The sequence below is a fragment of the Mytilus californianus genome, unplaced genomic scaffold (assembly GCF_021869535.1).
Source record: "Mytilus californianus isolate M0D057914Y unplaced genomic scaffold, xbMytCali1.0.p SCAF_10, whole genome shotgun sequence".
Taxonomy (NCBI): Eukaryota; Metazoa; Mollusca; class Bivalvia; order Mytilida; family Mytilidae; genus Mytilus; species Mytilus californianus.
In genome coordinates this window covers 22,300,233-22,321,323 of record NW_026262582.1, presented here as the reverse complement: position 1 = coordinate 22,321,323, position 21,091 = coordinate 22,300,233, and the positions used below count along the sequence as shown (strand labels likewise).

Genomic DNA, 21,091 nt, shown 5'->3' with positions numbered 1-21,091 from the left:
CCATGGTAGGAGCCTTCGTGAGAAGTACAGGCTTTAAAGTCAGCAAAAAGACCAAGCAGGAGTACTTCTCTTACGACCTTGTGAGAAATTAAGTCAAAAAAAAAAAATAATGGGCCGGGTGGGGTACAAAAAATTTTTCCGATCCGACATTTCTGCCGGATTGGAAAAGTTTTTTTTTATGCTTGAAACGGAGCACATCATGAAGTGAAGCGGAATGGAGCACATCGTGAAACGATGTGTGGAGTGAAGTGTAACGGAATGATGTGTGACGTTTTTTACGGCGCATGCGCATTTGATACGCACAAGATTTTAGTAATGCCCTTATTGTATAGCCAGTACGTCAATAGTCCTTTTTACGCGGGCTTTAAGACGTTATCGTTTTGCAGTGTTGCTAACTGCCTTTGTGACGTTGTTTTGTTTGGATTATACAGAAATGAACGAAGAAGACTGGAAGGTATTTTGTACAATCATGGATGATTTCAGAAACTACGTATGCAACGCTTATCCTAGCGATCAGGAATTGAACGAGTACTGGACAAAACTCGAGCGCTTTGCTGAGCAATCAGCGAAAATATCGAAATGTGAAAAAGAGAGGAAAAAAAATGCACAGAAACGAACGAAGCAGGAAGAAAGGGAAATGTTCAAACGAAAATTGATGGAAAGTTACCAAGAACAAGAAGATGATGATTTAACAGAATTACCGCCTGATTTGCGAAATGAAAAGGACTGTATCACTAGAATTAAAAATCTACAGAAGAAAATCGATCACACAAGACGAAATGTACTGTTCTATACGTTCGGACAAGGAGAAACTATTTTTGTTTTGAAACAAAAATTGAAGCTACATAAGGATGAGTTGTGTCCCTACTTCGCAAAGCACGAACTTGTGTATTCTGCTAGTTATATTTATAAACTGGTCAAATTTTACCAGATTGCTGATCTACATCAGAAAATATTGAAATGTAACTTACTAGTAAGAGACATTTTCAAACATCTCGACATGTTACATGAAATATGTATTGAACTTGAATGGTGACTTTTGATTAAATCAATACATGAATATCTCGGTCCTTTTAAGGACCACCCACATTATTAAAAAAGAGTCTAAATCTTGTATCACAGGTTTTTTTTTTTTTACAGCGTGAAAATAGTATTACGGTGTGAGACTTTTTATAGCGGGAAAGTAGTATTGCGGCGTGAGACTTTTTATGGCGGCAACAGAGTATTACGGCGTGAGACTTTTTATAGCGGGAAAAGAGTATTACGGCGTGAGACTTTTTATAGCGGGAAAAGAGTATAACGGCGTGAGACTTTTACGGCGGGAAAATAGTATTACAGCGTGATACTTTTTATAGCGGGAAAAGAGTATTACGGCGGGAAAAGAGTATAACGGCGTGAGACTTTTACGGCGGGAAAATAGTATTACAGCGTGAGACTTTTTATAGCGGGAAAGTAGTATTACGGCGTGATACTTTTTATTGCGTGAAAGTAGTATTACGGCGTGAGACTTTTTACCTATTGGAAAGCCTTTTTTGGGGATTAGGAAGCACACTTCGAAAGCTCCTCACTGAAACTGGATAGGGGTTGTCGCAGCTGATCTTTCTCATTGTAGTAGTTCTTGAGGCAGGTAACGATCTTCCCAAACTCAGCATTATCGATCTGTTCATCGTCAGCCAAAGCAGTACTGATACGTTGTTCGACCAAGGATTTTGTGGACTGTACCAATCGCAAGGTGTCGCGGTTTTATCTTCTTCTTTTTTATTATACGCCTTGAGATCAGTGTGAGTACCATCACGGCAGTGGCACTCAAGCAAGCTAGGGATCCTAGGGGAAGGGAGGCTATAGCACCTATACCGGTCAAAACTGAACCCATGGTGCAGCTGGTCAACATCAAACTGGCTACGGAACACGCACCCTGTAATATAGACACTACTTTGTCGAGTCGTTTATAGTTGTTTAAGGTACGTTGATACTTATGAATATCCGCGTTGAGTTGATCTTCCATACATTCGACTCTGGTCTGTCGGTATCCAGAATCTAAATCATCCATTTATTTATAGGAGCATACCGAGGAGGGGAATATTTTTGAAGGGGCTGTTAGCACCTAAGATTAGACCAGCTCCGTCGTGGAATTGCTGACCACGCTTCAAGTAGAGTCCATCACCATAGGTGATCCGGGCGTTTGAAGGTTTGAGGTAGAGACCGTTGCCACTAGGTTTCACGGTGCAAACGCATCCACCACGTTTCAGGTACAATCCAGACCCTAAGGCCTTGTTGACGGCTACACCACCAAGACCACTCAAGGCTCCAACACCCAAGGCGGGTAGAATGGTTTTTGCTAACATGGGGAGTGCCCTCATTGCCAGCCCCGCCAACATTGGTAGGAAGCCACCCACCTTCTGCATGTTTTCCTTCAATTGGGTCGCACTCAACTCTAGGACCATACCACCAGTACCCTTTTGTAGGAGCTTGGCGATCTTTTGAACCTGGCGGGTGGTGAGCAACATCTTGTGTTCACCTTGCAGGTTTGCGTGGGACAAACGAATGGAGACCGGACAACCTTTTTTGGCAGCCCGTTGTAGTTTATCAGCTTGACCTTTTGTCAAGTTCAAACCTTGTTCGTGATAAGTCATTTATTTATACCTCACGAAGATGAAAGCGGATGGTTAGATGTTCACCCCTGAAATCGATGGGCCTACCATCTTGATCGGTGAGATACGTTTGCATGCGATTGATGGTTCGCAAGGTCACCGGCAAGTATACTAGATTCTTTGGGGTTTGAATGATCTTCATACCAGGACCGTCTGCGGGAAAAAAGCTGTAGATGGTAGACTGCTGTGTACCATTTACATAACTTCCATGGATGATATCACTATTCACCAGAATGCTGTTGATGCTGATGATATTTACAATGTGTTCCCCTTCCGTATAGCCGTTTGTGATCATATCGAACGTGTAAATCTGCCGCTCGAATCCCAAGACGGTGTTGATGCTATTGACAACGTTGAAGTCTACTTGATAGTGTCTGGCGAGGGTCAGCGTTGCTCTTAGGGTTGCCCGGTTGGCATCGATGATGATCTTCGTTTTGTGTTTGTTGAGCCGTAGCCGCCGCTGGATCTCATTGTTGATGTCTTCGATGTCATAGGAACCTGTGCTCAGTGCGATGGGAAACCAGTTGGCACCATCGTCGGGGGAGTAGCGGAAGGAATTGTTACCTGTATGAATGTTGGGGATGGAGTTATAGGTTTCGAGGTTTACTAATGCCATTTCGTAGGTCTTAGATTCCTTGAGTTGTAGTGGGGGGTTGAACCGGGTAAGGATTTGGCTATCGTTTCCAGAGACGATGAAGGAAAACCCATGCTTGGGGTCGGTGTTATTAGCAATTTGCTGCAACAATGTGTTATCCATTTATTTATGGTAGACCATTGTCACATATTTTTGCTTCCACTCTTCGATACCGTCATACTGCTCCTTGAGTTGTTTACTAGCCTTCACTACGATCGCATAGACTTCGGCGGGGTGACTGGCAAAGAGGAGTTGTAGGTGAATTTTATCCATTAACTTTTAGTACACAACGTTCATCTTTTGACCATCGGATTCAAACTGTAGGATTCTGTCGGAAATGACAAGTGCAAACGCCTCGGTGTTGGCTGGAACATTACGGGCGAATTCGGCTCTGATCTGAATATCCACCGTGGATTCTTTGAGACGCTCAGACTGATGACTCACATCAATCACAAACAAGGGGTACAAGTCGATGAAATCGGAGGGATTAATCCCACCATTACTGAGGAGACTGTCCATGTTATGGAATTTCTTTCTGAAGTCGGAGGCCTCTTTGAACACTCTGGCGATCCTATTTTCGTTGAAAGCTGCATTATAGTCGACTGCTGGATAACGTTCAGCGTTGAGGGTGACATGGATATTTCGCAATCGACAGTGATCGAACACGGCAGCATTATGGGTTTGATCACCACTTCTGTTAGTTTGGAAGGCAACGATGATATATCTAGGCTTTTCGCGACCACTCTTGGCAGCTAGACGCCAGTTAAACTGTGAGGCTTGGGGAACGGCTATGGAATCACACTGTCTCATGCGAAATCCACAGTGGATTTTGGATTTACTCTGGATGGTTTTGTACAGTTGCATCTTATTTTCGTCTGAGGGGGTGATGTGAGGGACGAACCACGATAGTTTACTCAGGACAATCTTTGCCGGATCGTTGACGGCAGCTGCTCTCAGAATGGCATTAGCATTTGAATCGCGAACGAGTGAGAGTTCGTGCCTGAACCCGTACACTATTTTGTTGTAATCATCTACGAATCCAAAAATATGTTTTAGGGGGATGGCAAACGAAAACGATCCTTTGTTGGTGGGCTTGGTGATAATGTATCCAGTGTTCTCAACCTCAGCATCGGTGGAAGAATCCTTATACCACAGTTGGTTGAGACCCTGCGATTTGGAGAAGTCGTCGGGGTAGGTTAACATTCCAAGCATAGTGGTGGCGATGCCGGGGTCGTTAATATGTTCGATCTGCTGACCGGAAAGCCTGTAACTGATGCTCTTGAAGAAATACATGATACCATTATGGGTGAGCGACACAAGATCGCCATCGGCATATGCTGTGTCATCATTCTTGAGAAGTCGACCTTCTACCACGAGATAACTTTCGGCGGGGTGTAGGAACAAATCCTGGGTTTCGATGTTGATTCGGATTTCAGCACCGGGATTGTTCAGCTGGGCACCGGCTTGTGGTTCGTATTCTCGAACCTGATATTCCTGGAGACTTTCGTCGAAGGTCAACCCTTCGGTGATTGTAAGGATGTTAGACATAATGTATTTATTTATAGCGTTGGACGAAGTCGTGGATGGTTTTGATACCAGAGCCGGAGATTAGATTGTTTAACCGAACTTGCTCTGGCTTCTTGCGTTGAACACTAGGCTGTTGAGGGGTTTTAATACGTTTCCTGGGGCGGGTCACTTTATCAACCACATGGTCGACGGCTTTGGAAGCCCCTTTTTCAACACCTTTCAAGGCTGCATTGGTGGCAGTGTTCATGGCCTTACTTCCTAGGGTTTGGGCGGCAGAGGAAGTAAACATGCGTCCAGCCAAACTGGCGATTGTGTCAAACAGTCCTTTACCACCGTAGGCGTACTTTCGAGCGTAACCTTTCTTGATTTGCAACATTTATTTATAGGATGCTACGATGCAGTGCCTTATATTCCTCGATGCTGATATGTCTACCCCTTTTCATAGCATCGATAATCGACACAATTTCGTTGCGCACACCATTGTTTCCTGCTCGGTATGCTGCAGCACACAGTTCCAAGCGATCGAGAAGCTGCTTGAAGTTGGAAGGAAGAAACACGGTTTGCAGCCCACTGCCAAACTTATCCTTCTTGTAGATGTGGGATACGATTTCCTTCCACTTGTAACTCTTATTCGCCTTCGGGGTTCTCTAGAGGGTGGAATTGCCTTGATACATGGCACCGGAACTTTTCAGGATCTCTGCATAGTCGTAAAGGTCGTCGGGCTCAAACGATTCTGGTTTCTTTTTCACCATGAGTTCCCAGAGGCCAAGGGTTCCTTTGTACCTCACACCATCTACGAAAATATCATCATCGTCAAAAGTAACTGGTGAGCTTCCGATGAAGATACCATCGTTTTCAGATCGCAATCCAAAGGTGTGGTCGGCGGAAGGAGTCATACTGAGCTGCAAATACTGCAGGACGGTGTCTGTAGGTGGTGCGATGGGTAGTGGATCAGCAAACTCGGGCGGTGGAGGAGGGAGGGCTGGCACTGCTGCAGGTAAATCTTCGATTGTTTTGGTGATTTTTGAAGCTGCTTCCCGCTGAGCCTCAACCACAGGCTTGAACACCCTGGAAAGGTCTCGGTTGAGTCCAATCTTGTCGAGACGATGTTGCATGTTGCTGGCTTGAATGCTGCGCTTAGTTTCATGCAACTCCTTTGCGAGCGCCTCACGCTGCTTAGGGTTGGTAATCTTGATAAACGTCATTTATTTATAGGGGCGAACGCTGGTGAACGCCCCTAAGCGTTGGTGTGAACGTCCCTAAGCGTTGGTGTGAACGCCCCTAAGCGTTGGTGTGAACGCCTCTAAGCGTTGGTGTGAACGCCCCTAAGCGTTGGTGTGAACGCCCTTAAGCGTTGGTGTGAACGCCCCTAAGCGTTGGTGTGAACGCCTCTAAGCGTTGGTGTGAACGCCCTTAAGCGTTGGTGTGAACGCCTCTAAGCGTTGGTGTGAACGCCCTTAAGCGTTGGTGTGAACGCCCCAAAGCGTTGGTGTGAACGCCCTTAAGCGTTGGTGTGAACGCCCCTAAGCGTTGGTGTGAACGCCCTTAAGCGTTGGTGTGAACGCCCCGAAGCGTTGGTTCGAACGTCCATACGCGATAAATTGCACATGAAGGTATTACACAGCTGATACGGATCCCTTTTCTTCGAAAGATTCAAGTGTCTTAGGCAAAGGTCTTTACGCGATAAATTGCACATGAAGGTATTACACAGCTGATACGGATCCCTTTTCTTCGGAAGATTCAAGTGTCTTAGGCAGAGGTCTTTACGCGGTTGGCATGGGTTTGTGCACTGGTGGCCTCGAATCGTCTTGGCAGGGCATTGGGGTTGTGGGGGACGCTGCACCTTACCATACAGACGGCCAGAGTTCCATGCGTCGAAATCACCTCTACTGCTATCGATCGGGCGGATGATCGTGCGACCGCATTTCCAACACATACTTGTCATATCGGCCGAGTCCGACTCGTGCTTGCATTCAGGGGGTGGTCGTGAGAGCTTGGGAGCATTCTCCCGATCCAAGTCCCGTTGATTCTCCAGGAAAAATTCCTGCAAGTGATTCATTTTTTTTTATTTTATACCTCATAGAACTCTTCTAATTTGCATCGATATTTTCCATTTGCCTTGGGACTTGTGAGATCGATGGTTACAAATCCATAAGGTTGGGACCAGCAATGCTTACACAGAGCGTCGAACTGTTCCTTGGTAAGATCGTTGCAGTGATCGCGCCGAATATAATCGAGATTCTTTGCATCTTGCTGAAAGAGACAGGTAAAGTTTGCATTTTCTCGGATCGTTTGTCGGGGTAGTTTGAAGTAGTTCTGACACAGGTAGAAACAATCGACGTTGTTGTGACGACCGCGCACGTAGTAGTCTTCACACGTGTTCTGTTTGCTCAGCATCAAGTCGTCGAACACCATGAGGTTTTTGCGGCTGGGATCGAGTTCCCTGGGGTCTGGTACATCGCTCCCTTACTCGAAGAAAAAAGTGGCGATACCACTCGGGTGTCGTGGTGGTGGTAAGGCGTTTACCACATCGATCAACGAGTAGGGTGAATTGCTCTTACACTGTAGGAGGTCTCGGATATCTTCCTTAGGGAAGCCTTTTCCCAGCGCTTGCTGCAACAGCTGGTAGATGGGCTGGTGAAGCGATTTTCCGAAGACGTACAATCGATCGTAGTCGAGCCATCCATCGCGCAGAAGTAGGTTGTTCAACAGCGTTGTTTTACCACAGTCCGACTGAATCAACCCTCTGATTGACCGCTGCGGTAGGAGGTAGTGATTGCTCCTCTTGGGAGCGTTGGCACTTTAGGAAATGTCTTCGACGTTCATTTATTTAAATAAAATAACGATGATCTTCTGCGTAAAATGTCGTAGGAAGACGGACACAGTTAACCCTGGTGAAACAATTACCAGCAACGGAAGACGGAGGAAGGTTGGCAACTGCAAGTAGTGCGGTGCCAAGAAGTCTCAGTTTGTTGCTACAACCGGTGCAGGGTTCATGAACAAACTAATCAACCGATTACCCATGGAAATGCATCTCCCCGGACACAACTTCACCGGGCCAGGGACTAAACTTAGCAAGCGACTACTCCCCGATGGCACCCCGAAGGCTTGGTCAAAACCCATTAATCGAGTGGACCAGGCTGCATATCACCACGATCTTTGTTATGCCCAGCACAAGGATACAACCGCACGCAACTCCATCTGTGACAAAGCTATGCTAGCCTCGCTTAACACCATTCCCAACCCTACCACACGCGAACGCATGGACCACAGCATCGTCGGACCCATCATCGGTACCAAAGCTCGATTCGGTCTGGGTATTAAAAAAAAAAGTTCGCTGGACCGATGATTTAGCTGAGGAGTTGCACAAACCAGTTCGACGTAAGTTTCAAAAACGCCGTGTGGTAGTGGGTGGTGTGGATGAGACCTGGGCGGCCGACCTTGTTGATATGAGTGCCTTTTCCAGGGACAACAAGGGAAATAAGTTCATCCTGAGCATCATCGATGTCTTCTCCAAATATGGCTGGTTGATACCATTCAAAAACAAGAAGGGGGTGACGGTGCGGGATGCCTTTCAAGGGGTGTTCAAGGAGCGTATGCCCAAGAAGCTTTGGACAGACAAAGGCACTGAGTTTTACAACAAGGATGTAAATCAGTTGCTTCAAAAGCATGATATTGAGCTCTACTCCACCGAAAATGAGGAGAAGTCGAGTGTGGTTGAGCGCTGGAATCGCACCATGAAAGAGAAAATGTTCAAATATTTCTCGGCCAACTCTACACGCACCTACATCAATGTTTTGGATAATCTTGTTCGCCAGTACAATACCACCAAGCACCGATCCATCAAAATGACCCCTGTCGCCGCAAGTCATAAGGAGTATGAAAACAAGGTGTATTGGAACCTTTATGGCAGCATACCTCCCATGAAACCACCACGATTTCGTGCTGGCGACAAAGTCCGAATCACCAAGAAGAAAGGTACATTCGAGAAGGGAAACACACCCCGCTGGACCGAGGAAGTATTCACCATTTCCCTAGTGTTGAACACTCAGCCGCCCACCTATCGTCTCAAGGATTTTAGTGGCGAGGAAATTCAGGGATCCTTCTATGAACCCGAACTTCAAAAGACTGATCAAAACATCTACCGCATCGAGAAGGTCTTGCGTCGGAGAACCCGGGGAGGAGTGAAAGAGCTCTACGTCAAGTGGAGGGGGTATCCCACGGAATTCAACTCTTGGGTCAAAGCCACAGATGTGCAATAGACTAGTCAAGTTTTCTTGTCCTAATTCATAGGACAGGAAAACTCTGCTGTGTTACCTTATAATTTCATGAGTTCCGCCTTGAGTCTGTCGATGCGCCCGTCCTCCTCAGATATGGAATCCAATTCGCGCCGGCTCTTGTCCGTCGTGTGATAAGACTTCACCTTCTGTTCGATGGTGTTGATTTTCTCTTGAACCGCCATGCTTAGATCCACATAGTTCTTTGCATATCATCCTTTGGTCACCGGTTCATGTGCCGCCACCCCCTCTGGAAGATTGACGATCGAGTGTCCCTGCATATCCAGGACACCACTCATCATACCGCCGGCCATAGGCAAACATTTCGCCACTTTTTTCTCGATACCGTCCAGGTGTTTTTTCATCGCCTCGAGCTCTTTCGAGATTGCTTCGAGCGCAGCCTCTAGGTCATTGATGTCTTTTATACCATCTTTCAACTCTTGGGTTACCCACCGTTTTGTCACAGCATCCGAGCTGTCCTTGGGATGTCCTAGGCTAGTAATGCGATTGTCGTTCATATCCAAATCCTGCAGCATTCGCCAAAGGGATGCGCGCTTTCTTGCATGAGATCCAAACTTATCCATTTATTTATAGAGTGAGAAGACCGCGTCCTCTAGCGACTTCCCCGCCGACAGCATATTCAACACGTACAAACAAAAGTGGCCACACACCACCGAGCCTCGCTGCTGTAATTCATCGGTGCTATATCGAATTTCAGGCTGTAAGTAGTTCACCATCTCGTCAGGCGGTGGCAATCCATAGGAGTCAAAGTAATACTTTACCAGCCCACGTTTATACCAGCAGGTCCAATGCGTTCCAGGACCTTCCCAGCTATCGTGATTCAAGATTCCACATTCGATGCGGCGCGGGCTGGGTGGTAGGGTATCTCGCATGAACACCCCTCTGAAACATGGGATTCCTAGGTCCTTGGTGGCTTTCACAAGGTCTACATTCGAAAGAGGTTTATTGGGAAGGGTTATGTTGTGCACACGTATGCTGCTCATTTATTTAATCCTAACTTGCTGAGGTGTTGTAAAATCCTGTAATAATTTTTGGTAAATTCCATCATCACTAAGATCTTTTCAGCTTCTTGTTCTTTAATCTCTTCAGCCTTTCTCTTCTGAATCTCCAAACGGTCTCTGAGTTTATCTTGTTTTTCATAGAGTTCCATCTTCTGACGATATTCATTAATACATTCTTGACCCGAACCAGCATACCTGGTGAATTTTGTATAATTGTTGCGTTTACTTTTACCCATTACTTTATTTATATGAATCAAAAGTGACCTTTAGATATCCTTTTCGATTTTGTAATGTCCATGGGCAAGAGTACTGATCCCATCCTCCAGAATATGTCGCTTGTCATCCTTGGCCGAGAGTGCTATTTTGTTGATTTCCTCGGTGTAGATCTGGTGAAGGCGGCTGCGGATGATGTTCATCGGCTTACATATTTCCAGCTGAGTGTCTAGGCATTGTTTGTACTCAGCAAAGGTGATGTTTTGTTTGATGACAGACTTTGTTACTCCTTTTGCTCTTTTGGTGGTAGTGTGGTCGTTCATCTTATAGGAGTATAACTTTGCCCGGAGACCTACAAACTCTGTCATCACTTTACCACCACACTCGTCCTTAAACATTCCAACCACCTTTTTGTTTACACCGGTGGGAATGCCTGAAGGATGTTCGGTAGGGTAGCTGGAGGTATCGAATTTTTCTTGGACGTGTGGTGTAATGTCCTTGTAAAAGTCCTCGGTCTTAATCTCATAGGCCAAGCTGTCAGTGTCGGTAAAGAGCAGCTGGGCGTTGTCACTGTACATCTTCCTGATGAAACCGTAGTGAAAGTCATACATCAGGGTCTTTGAGATGTCCAGAATGCAGGCTCCCAAATACACAGGCTTATCAAACTTAAGCTTGGTCTTTTTCATGTGGACGGCTGCTAAGTTGTTAGTAAAGACGACCCGACGATCGAAGTTGGGTTTGGCCACAAGCTTAAGTGCCTGCTTTTCACTATTGACCAGTTTGACGTCCACCCTCTTGCGGATGTTCTCCATGGTCTTTCCGAAAACTGAGACATTCATAAGTTTGAAAAAGTCTTTCTCAGAATCGGTCTTAGCTTTGGTGCGGAGAGCGGTGTTAAGATCGATGTAGTGTTTGAGCCATGGGGATTGTCTAAACCTGATAATCCGACGTGTTTTGGTGAGTTTCATGCCCATCGTCAGGTACATTTTGAGATTTCTGTAGTGGAGAGTATACTTTTCGCGCTTACCTAGGTGAGGCACTAGCTTTCGCACCTTATTTATCTCCACATTCTCTGAAGCTAGTGGATAGTCATTGTGAGCATCATGAAGCTTTTCGGGGTACTCCAAATCACACTCTACCATGGCACCATATTCATGGTCATCGGGGTACTCTAGGATCTCCTCAATCTCCTCTGGCTCTACCCACTCAAAGTCTCCCGTGGGCAGAGATTGTACCATCGCCCATCCGTAGAGGTTGTTGGCGTCAAGATAGGTCAAATACTTAGTTGGCTGGGAGCTATCAAAATTCTTCATGTAGGGATTGTTAGCCTTGCCATGTCGATGAGAGATCATGGCGACACCTCCTCTGGTTGCATTCTCAAACATCATCAGCATATCAGGGTCCGAGAGGAGTTCTAGTCTCACTCCTGTACATTTTAGCATTGCATCGTAGGATAGTCCTGGAGATGTGAAATAGTGTGCAGGGTCGAGTTTATAGTTAGCCATACATATATTCCTGAAGTCCTCAAAAATATCCTCCAATATGGCTACATCACTTTCCAGGTATAGATTGTGGTAGTCCCGCAAAGTCTTACACCTAAATTCCTTAAACACCTGCTGAGCATGTGCATAGTCCTCGTCGCTGATGTGTGTGCCATAGAGTTTGCTGAAGAATTCCTCCTTGGGTGGTAGTTGTGTTTCCTCTAGCTTGGCAGGTCCATCCATGTAATCATAGGGATATACTCCCTTCCCGATCATCAGTTCATATCGATCGCCAAAGCACTTCTTTATTGCCCCGAATTGTTCCTTTGTAAGATTCCCTGCCAAGGTTTCCAGGGAGTTCGGTAGAAACCTGTATGAATCTATGAATCTCATCTCCAATGCTCCATCTACTTCTTTCGAGAAGCTGATGTATTTCTCATCGGTGTTAGGGATGCAGTTTATCTTACCTTCTCCAACTCCTAATTCACTCACAAAAAGATGGGCGTCGTATCCACTCAAGTTGTGGAAAACAATGGGTACATGTCTTGGAAGTTGGAAGTCCAAGTTGCACTGGTTGTGTGCTGCGCCGCGATACTTACCTGTGAGGTGATCGTGGTCGCGAACCTTGTCACCAGCTAATTCACCACCGCAAATGTGACAGTTTGTGGTTGCTTCAAAAATCTCCTTATCAGCGTCGGTCATCTCTATAGGTTTGTTTTCCTTGTAAAGCTTAGCAATCTCCCTAACTTCCTGCTCCATGCACTGTACAAACTTTTTAGCTGCATCCTCTCCACAGTAGATGACTGAGTCTTTGTAATCACCGTGAGCATATTTCACCCTATAGCAAAAACCTGATAGTCGATGTTGTTGATATGCCTTTGTGTAGGCCTGTGATGGATCTGGCTGGCAAGTGTCGACTTTCTCCGTAAAACACTCGAAATCCGCATAAATGACGAATGGAACCCTCATCAACTTTTTGTGGTTATGGAAGGCTATGTGGGTTCCTTCCTCTGGCATCTCGATCCTTACTGCATCCTTCTGACTGCAATACTCCATATGCTCATCCAGGATATCCTGTCTTGAGAAGTGAGTCAAACACCTGCGGCAAAAAAACAGTTCATGACTATGCTCTGAGATTTGACAGCTCAAAAGTCGAGATAGGCTCTTAATCCAGCAATAGTGCTGCTTGCTCTCATTGGTCAGGAACAGAAGATCCACATGTCTCGAACCTGTATTCTTAGATATTCTGAGGGGATATATTTGGAAGTCCTCTTCTTCATCTTCACCCTTCTTTACACCGTCAAAGCCAAAGACGTTAATGTTTAGGTCGGTATTCTGCCTCTCGAATTTGTCAATGGCCTTTAGCGAGACTGGAAACTCAATGCCATCAAAATTGAACTCATCAGCCCACTTTTTGTACTGACCCACCCGTTTGGTACAGTTTTTGTCAACTTCTTCATTATGTAGGGCTGAAAGAATGGCCCAGCGTAAGCATTCCTGATCAGTATTCTGCACATTGATGATAGCTTTCTTTTGAGCGAGCGGTTTTGGCAATGCTATGTAGGAACTGCCTTTGAGAGGTTTAAACTTGTTTAAGTGAATTTCTAGCTTTTCAATATGACCAAATGTCCACCCACTACCTTCACGCATGTATTTAGCCATATTTTCTTTGATCTTCTCGACCATAAATGCTATTTCCAACTCAAGGTCTGTGGATTCGGTGATGGTGGTAAGGGTTGATCTAAAGTGGGGAATGACGTAGATATTTTCTCCGGTCGCTGGGTTTGTTTTTACCATCTCCACCTGTAGTACTAATTGCACTTTTAGGGCCTTCTTTTTGGTGAGTGCATCTGAAATTGTGCTGGCGATAGTGCTTTGACTTACATTAAAAAAAGTTAGCATATCATGCTGTTTCAAGGGTTCAATGGTGATTGTGCCAAATACACCTTTCAATGCATCGCGTCGGTTAACAATTTTGATTTCCTCTTCAACGGGGGCATTTTCAATGTTCTTTTTCACCAGTTCAGTCAGGTCAGCTCTCCCTAGTCGGGAATAGTTGGTAATTCCCCGTCTTTTGGCAATGGTCTTCAGTTCCTTTTTGGTAAAAACCTCTTCGCGAGTAAATTTGTGGGCAGTATTGGTCTCAATTAACTTAACCAATTCCCCCTTGGGTTTCCTACTATATCCCTTAAGACCCTCCTTCTTTGCGATTTTTCGAAGTTCTTTCATGGTGGTTTTCACCACAATATTCCCTACAACTTGGGTATCCTCCTGCTGGCGTGGTTCTTTACTGTGTCTCCAGCAAAGCCCATCTTTCCCTGGTTTACTCTTACAAAACTGCCCCTTCTTTCTTTTTAGTGGAGCACCACAAGTTTTGAGTTCTTCATTCTCTTTGAACTGATCCATATTCATATTAACACTATTGGATGCCATCTCTTTATTTATTTCAATTTGGGGAATGCTTCCTTCTAAGGTATTTGGGACTGGGGTATCTCTGACATTTTGTGTAAAAGACATATTTGTATTTACCCTAGGATTACATCCTTCTAAGGTGTTTGGGTTTTGTGTAAAAGACATATTTGTATTTACCCTAGGATTACATCCTTCTAAGGTGTTTGGGTTTTGTGCTAAACTGAAAGACATTCTTGTTTTTACCCTTAGACTAATTGAAACGTATTGCGTTTGCATTTTATGTTTGGGGTTGGGGTTCCTATGCTGAATCTGTGCTTAAAATGGCAAGTGCCGCAGAATCGGCCTTTTGACACTACTGACCATTAATTATTATTTGAAGTCAAAATATACAATTTCTATCATAAAGTCGATGGAAAAAGGAAAGCCGGACAAGTTGTGAAATGTAATAAATGTTAACTTTGACAAATGTTACATTATAACTCGTATCCTTTCATCATTTAAAGGCAATTGTTTTCAATAAGCATTCAATTTGTTTAATAAGCATGCAGCTGTTAAACTCTTCTTGACCGTTTGACGATAGAAAATAGTAATTTTGAGTAAAAGTTCACAGGTGTTTCTTTTTCAAAGTAAATAGTTTATTGATTATTCAGTTATGAAACACGATTCATATCTCATATCAAATCAAAATGTATAGCCAATTCGTCACAACGTCCAGAAAAAGTTGGTGTAATGCTCGTCTTCTGAAATAAAATTTCTATTATAATTTTGTTACTTTAAATTATTAAATAAGCCACGTATATGAACAAAGGACAATATCATTTGCTTGTTTGGAACGTCCGGTCACGCTTGGTGGTAACAAGACCTAGTGCGACGTCACTACGTTCGGAACGTGATTAAACTTAGACAAAAACTCTAAGTTGTTGAAAGTCAAAGATCATTAAATAGTTGTGACATTAGGATCTACTACGCTTAACGAACTTGATGTTGAAAAAGTATAAAAACTGATAAATTCTTTTCTTAGTATTACTTCCTATAAATGATTTCAGACAAAGGCGCTCTTGGCAGAAAGGTTTTGTTTAATTAAAGTAGACTGTAAAAACAAATACATTAACACTTTAATTTCATTAATACAAAACGAAAGCAAGTATCAAAATACATCTTTCTCTTTTTTTTTAACTTCCGCATGTACATATTAATTGAAAATTTGATCAACCGGTTAACTGAAAATATAACGTGCTTGTTCGACGACAATTTGTACGGTCCCTAAATTTAAACAGAGAAAATCTAATACACGAACCAATAACATCCTTCAACCCTAGTTTGTCATGTTATTAATGGTAAACATATCAATTAAGCTTTTATGGTTTTGTTTCATCTACAAAAGTCGAGCACAAAGAACAAACAGTGGGGGATTCCTCCTTGAAATGTGGAGGGACACGTCCCCTATTAACGCAACCCTTGGATCAGTCCATTACTTAAAAAGTAATACAGGTTTACTTACGTAAAGTAAAATAAGTCACGGTAAATCCTATTCCAACAGTCGCCAACGCAAGCATTAACAGAAAAATATTGATCCATTGTTTTCTGGACAAGTTAAAATTATTTTCCTTCTTATCGACCTTGATTTGTTCGTATGAATGCTCGTCTGTAGTACCTTCATACACCTGCATAGGTATTTCAGAAGCCATCATTTAGTAGCTTCTATTTCGGCACGTTTCTATGCTGTGAAAAAAGGTCCTGTAATTCAAGTTTCCGCTGAATTTCCAAAAACAGTAAGACGTTTTCCTAGTAAAAGTTTTGCAATGACCTTTTTTTTTATAATAATTAAGTTAGTCGGAAGATAGATAAGTGTTTAATTTCCCGTTTGTTTAACAGTGTTATTATAATTCTTCCTCATTCAAATTTATATTTTAGTTGAAATGTGTGGTGTTTTTACCAAAACACATGTATAAAGAGTTATGACCATATTTTCGCAAATTTATTCCTTTTACATGTATAGAAATATCATACTACATATTCTCACTTGATGTTATGCAATGAACATTTAATAATCTATGCATGTTCATGAAGTCAAACTGTTATTCAAGTATTGTTGAAGACTTTTTATCTAGCAATCATGAATTATCTCGTCCCTGAAATAAAAATTCCGAAATATTTTGCCTTGAGTTTGAAATCTTTCTTTTTTTCTTCATATTTACCCCAAATATGACAAAACCTTTAGAAATTGCAATTTTTGACTATTTTAATCTTAAATACAAATTAAGTTACATGTTCAAAAGATAAGGACGTTATAATATTGTGGGAACCTAAAAAGTGCAAGCTTGCATACTGTCAATTGAAGCAAAGAGCGGAGATCTTTTTGATTACGGAACTGGTGTTAAATAAATTCCTGTGCAAGTAACCCTTACCCTTTGTAGGGCTACAGATTGCAGAACGATTCCAAACAATACGATTTTTTTTTCTTCATGTCACTCAAAACATTCAAAAGTCAATGAACCATTTAATCTACCAAAACGCACATGTACAATCATATTAAATCCGAAATTAAGGAAAAAAAGAGAAAATTTGATAATGGAACATCAAGAGCAAAGACATTTAGCCTACAAGAACTAAGAATAACTTAATCATATTCAGATAACAGGAATCAGGCAATTAAGAAAAATTTCAAAACATGACCGAAAAAAACCGACCGACCTAACCATCCTAATTTGAAGTTACCCTCATCCTAAATTAGAAATGGTATGTCTTTCGTTTCTGCTTGTCTGGTAATTCGAGAAATCTCTTAATAACTTTTGATTAGAATTATAGCAAATTACGGAGTTAGCTCCCCTTAATTGTCAATTTCTAATGCATTTGAACCAAATTATATCCTAAATAACCAGAACAGGAAAAGGAAACGAATGTTATATTCGTTCTCTATTATACAATTTGAAAATAAATTACTGTCAACTTGAGTGGGTTTTTGTTTGTCATGTTTTCACCACTGCTTGATTCTTAAGAAGATTGGCACTCAAAAACACATTGTTTAGTAAATGAGAATCTGAAGAACAATATACATATAAGACATATACATTGAATTGGCAACAATCTAAACTATCAATTAACGTAACGGGGAAAATAAGTTTTGATTTAAATATGGAAACGTACGCGTGTTAGTCTGTACCTTTTATATCAAGTGAGACATTACCAAAATATTTTAAGATAATAGATCACATGAGGAATGAATATTTATTTCTTTGATAATGTGGCAACAAATACAGAAAACATTCTCCGTGGAGTTTTGATTTGAAAAATATTCAAAACATATTTCCTACTCAATTGAAGACAGTGAAAACGCGTTTGATAACTTGAAATGAACATTGGCAACAATTTGAACAATTAATTAACTTTATTACAAAACAAATTGGGAATGTAAAAGAGTATGAAATCTACACTTGTATATCAAATGGAGGTAATACTATACTTTTTGTAAACAGAAAAATTAATTGATGAATTATTATTAATTGCTTAATTTATGATGAACAATTGCAAAATGAGATTATTGAGCTCAATTCTTATAAGGAAATATTTCATAGCGTGTAAAACAAACTAAGACGTTTGATAATAATTTCGCAATGACGACTGACGTTATTTGAATCCAACAGTGTAGCCAGTATATCGGTATACTGATACTGTGTTACAAAATAAAATTTTCTGTTATTGAAATTATTTTAAGTGAAGGGAAATGTCTCCCTCATGTAAAGCTCTGATTCATTGCCCGGTTTTAGCTATACCTGTTTGTAATTGTTTGGCTTATCAGCTCTTTTTTTTAAAAGGCTTGGATTTTCAAATATTTGGGCCTTGAACCTCACTGAAGAGGCATTTATGGTCGAAATGCACATCTGGTACTGCAAAATTAGACCCATGTAACGCTAAACATTTCACATCGTTTCATTTATTTACACCAACGAATGGGTATGTGTTCTGACAAAGTTTAAACGATTTTGATCATTCCATTTTAGAGTTGATTTGATAGGGTAAAAAAAATAAGATAAAACCACACTTTATTAACTTTATGCGTTCGACGATCTTTTCTGGATTTACCTTCATCAGGAACGCTCAAAGCGAATATTTGAAAGCAAAGGATGTTTAATAACCGAAACAGTTGGAGAGTTATATGACCAAAAAAGGACCTAAATATAAAAGCCAAATCAAGCTTTGGTCATCTTGGAGGCATTCTTATAAGCCAGTTCAAAATTCCAAACTGTATACAATTCATTCATTAAACTGCATAGAAATGCTGCAACATTTATCATTCTTATGTTTTCTACATCACTACTTTTTATGAATACTCGTCGTATGAATTTTACAAAATATATTTTCGTATTATCCTGAAGACACAACGAAAAATAAGAATTTTTCAACCAAAAAATCTCAATCTATAAATAAACCCTTTGACATATACAATTCACTGTACATTATGTTAATAACAATCCCCGTTGTGAAATGTGCAATTATCTATATTAATTAAAGTGCATTAGTATAGGGCCGAATTGACTTTCAACACATTGAAACCAACACATTGAGTACAACCTCTGCGCTAGGTTTTGAATGAGTGACTGTAGAATATGATGTCTAAAAAACTATATATACAATAGATTAAGGTGGTACCTAACACTACAGGGAGATAACTCTGTAAAAATCAGCTAAACGTTTTAATTACATTGTATTGTTAAGGAAATATTAAGCTTCTCAATGATCAAAATTAGCGTTTGTCAAACTGCTACATAACCAACGAAATTTTTCTGATAAAGTGGTTGGTTCAAATTTTTTGAAATTTTTATATTTTTGTCAAAGGGTCAAAGTAAACATTTTGTCAAAATTTTATGAAAATTAAACGAGCCAAATTAATATTAGTCAAGGTGTTGGGTACCACCTTAATGCTAAACTTTTCTAAATACTTTTTGTGTGCTAATTTTTAATAAATTGCTAGATTAATTTGTATTTTTATAGTAGTTCAAATCTTATCTTCAAGAGCATAGCTTTGAGATGAAGGCGATTCATAGCCGGTTTATATTGATTTTTGATATTAACCTTACACGCCTCATCCACTGATGGATATAACCTCCAGATCACTGGCATATCATTTTTGCTAGACTATTAAAACAATTAGATGGGTATATATGTATCGGATGTGTATCAATAGATTATTGATTTTTTTCGTTCAAATTTAGACATAAAATTGAAAATGGAAATGGGGAATTTGTCAAAGAGACAACAACCCGACCATTGAGCGGACAACAGCCGAAGGCCACCAATGGGTCTTCAATGCAACAAGAAACTCCCGCACTCGGAGGCGTCCTTCAGCTGGCCCCTAAACAAATATGTATACTAGTTCAGTAATAATGGACGTCATACTAAACTCCAAATTATACACAAGAAACTAAAATTAAAAATGATACAAGACTAACAAAGGCCAGAGGCTCCTGACTTGGGACAGGCGCAAAAATGCGGCGGGGTTCAACATGTTTTTTGAGATCTCAACCCTCCCCCTATACCTCTAGCCAATGTAGAAAAAACAAATGTACACCAGTACGCACAGTAAAACTCAGTTTGACTCATGTATGACTCATGTTTAATATGTGGTTGATATTAACGATTAGTTTGATAACATATCTAGATGTTAAGCACTTCAAAAATAGTCAATCAACATAAACCACATGTTAAAAGTTAAAAAAAAGTTAAATGTTGGTAACAGTGGATATTGTATCTCAATGAAATACTTACTGTTACGCTTCATTTGATAAGGTGCTACTAATCTTATGTAAATTCTTATGGATAGAAGGAAACATTTCTTTTATTGTATTCCCTCTTTCGTAAATGATGTAGGGGTATCTGTGGGATTCCAAATTTTACTTTTCAAAGACCTTTGCATTTTTGATAATGATTTTTGCATATGTAATGGATTTTATTCGAGGCTTTATTTGCCTGATCAGAAACAAAATTGTCATGAAGAGAATAGTCTTGAAAGGGTAACAAACCTGTTTGCGCAAAACACATTGTATATTTTGAATGCGCTTTTGAATCCATGACCGAAGAGTTAAAGTGTCCAGTTATGGTTCATTTGACTCTCGCTGTATCCATTATTTGGTATAGTCCTTAACTGCATCCATCCGTAGCCTGAATTCCTTCTTCCAGTTGTTAAACGTTGGAATTTGATATGTCGGCCCTTAGGCTGACAACAGCTTTTACATGAAAATCGGGACTACATGTTTATGGGTTTATAAAGACATACTACATTCAAAAGAAAAACATGAGAAAAGGACATCTTTATCATTATTGTGTTATTTAAAATACTTTAAATGTTATTAATAATGTAAATATTTACTTTAAACCACTTTATCTGATAACTTTTTATATTTATGCGCAAATAACTGCACACATAATATTATTTTTTCTATTTGACATCTTAAGAAACTGTTAAACTTTTTGGCAGCTAAATTATTAGCCTTATCTTTTTGCTTTACCATGGCTGCTTTACGTTTCTGCTAGATACTAGTACTGTCAGACCAAATGGTGACAGTCACTACTTAACCACAAGTCAGTTTGTACAACTGATGAATATATTGACCGAGGAAAAGCAGGCACGGCATCAAATAGAGAAAATTGTTGCCACATCCAGACGAAAATAGATGCATCGAATGACAATGGTAGACAACAAGCAAAAAATATGTCAGCATACTTTCAACCATTTATTTCCCGTCTGGAAAATCTCACTGTTATTCAAAATACATTTGATAGTCGTCTGAAGACCAAGGATGCTGAGAAAGCACAACTACATACTAAAGTGGCCGTTTTGGAACAGAATTACAGTAGATTGCTTAACGAAAATATC

The 21,091-nt window shown here is 41.1% G+C and overlaps 1 long non-coding RNA gene across 1 annotated transcript in view; it reads right to left on the bottom strand.

Annotated features, from left to right (window-relative positions):
• The window catches only part of LOC127717773 (uncharacterized), a 29,089-nt gene extending 13,077 nt beyond the window's left edge, over positions 1-16,012 (bottom strand). Inside the window, exon 1 of the long non-coding RNA XR_007989366.1 lies at positions 15,719-16,012. This is a non-coding gene — a long non-coding RNA (uncharacterized LOC127717773). The remainder of the gene's footprint in view (positions 1-15,718) is intronic.
• Between the last annotated feature and the right edge of the window lie 5,079 nt (positions 16,013-21,091).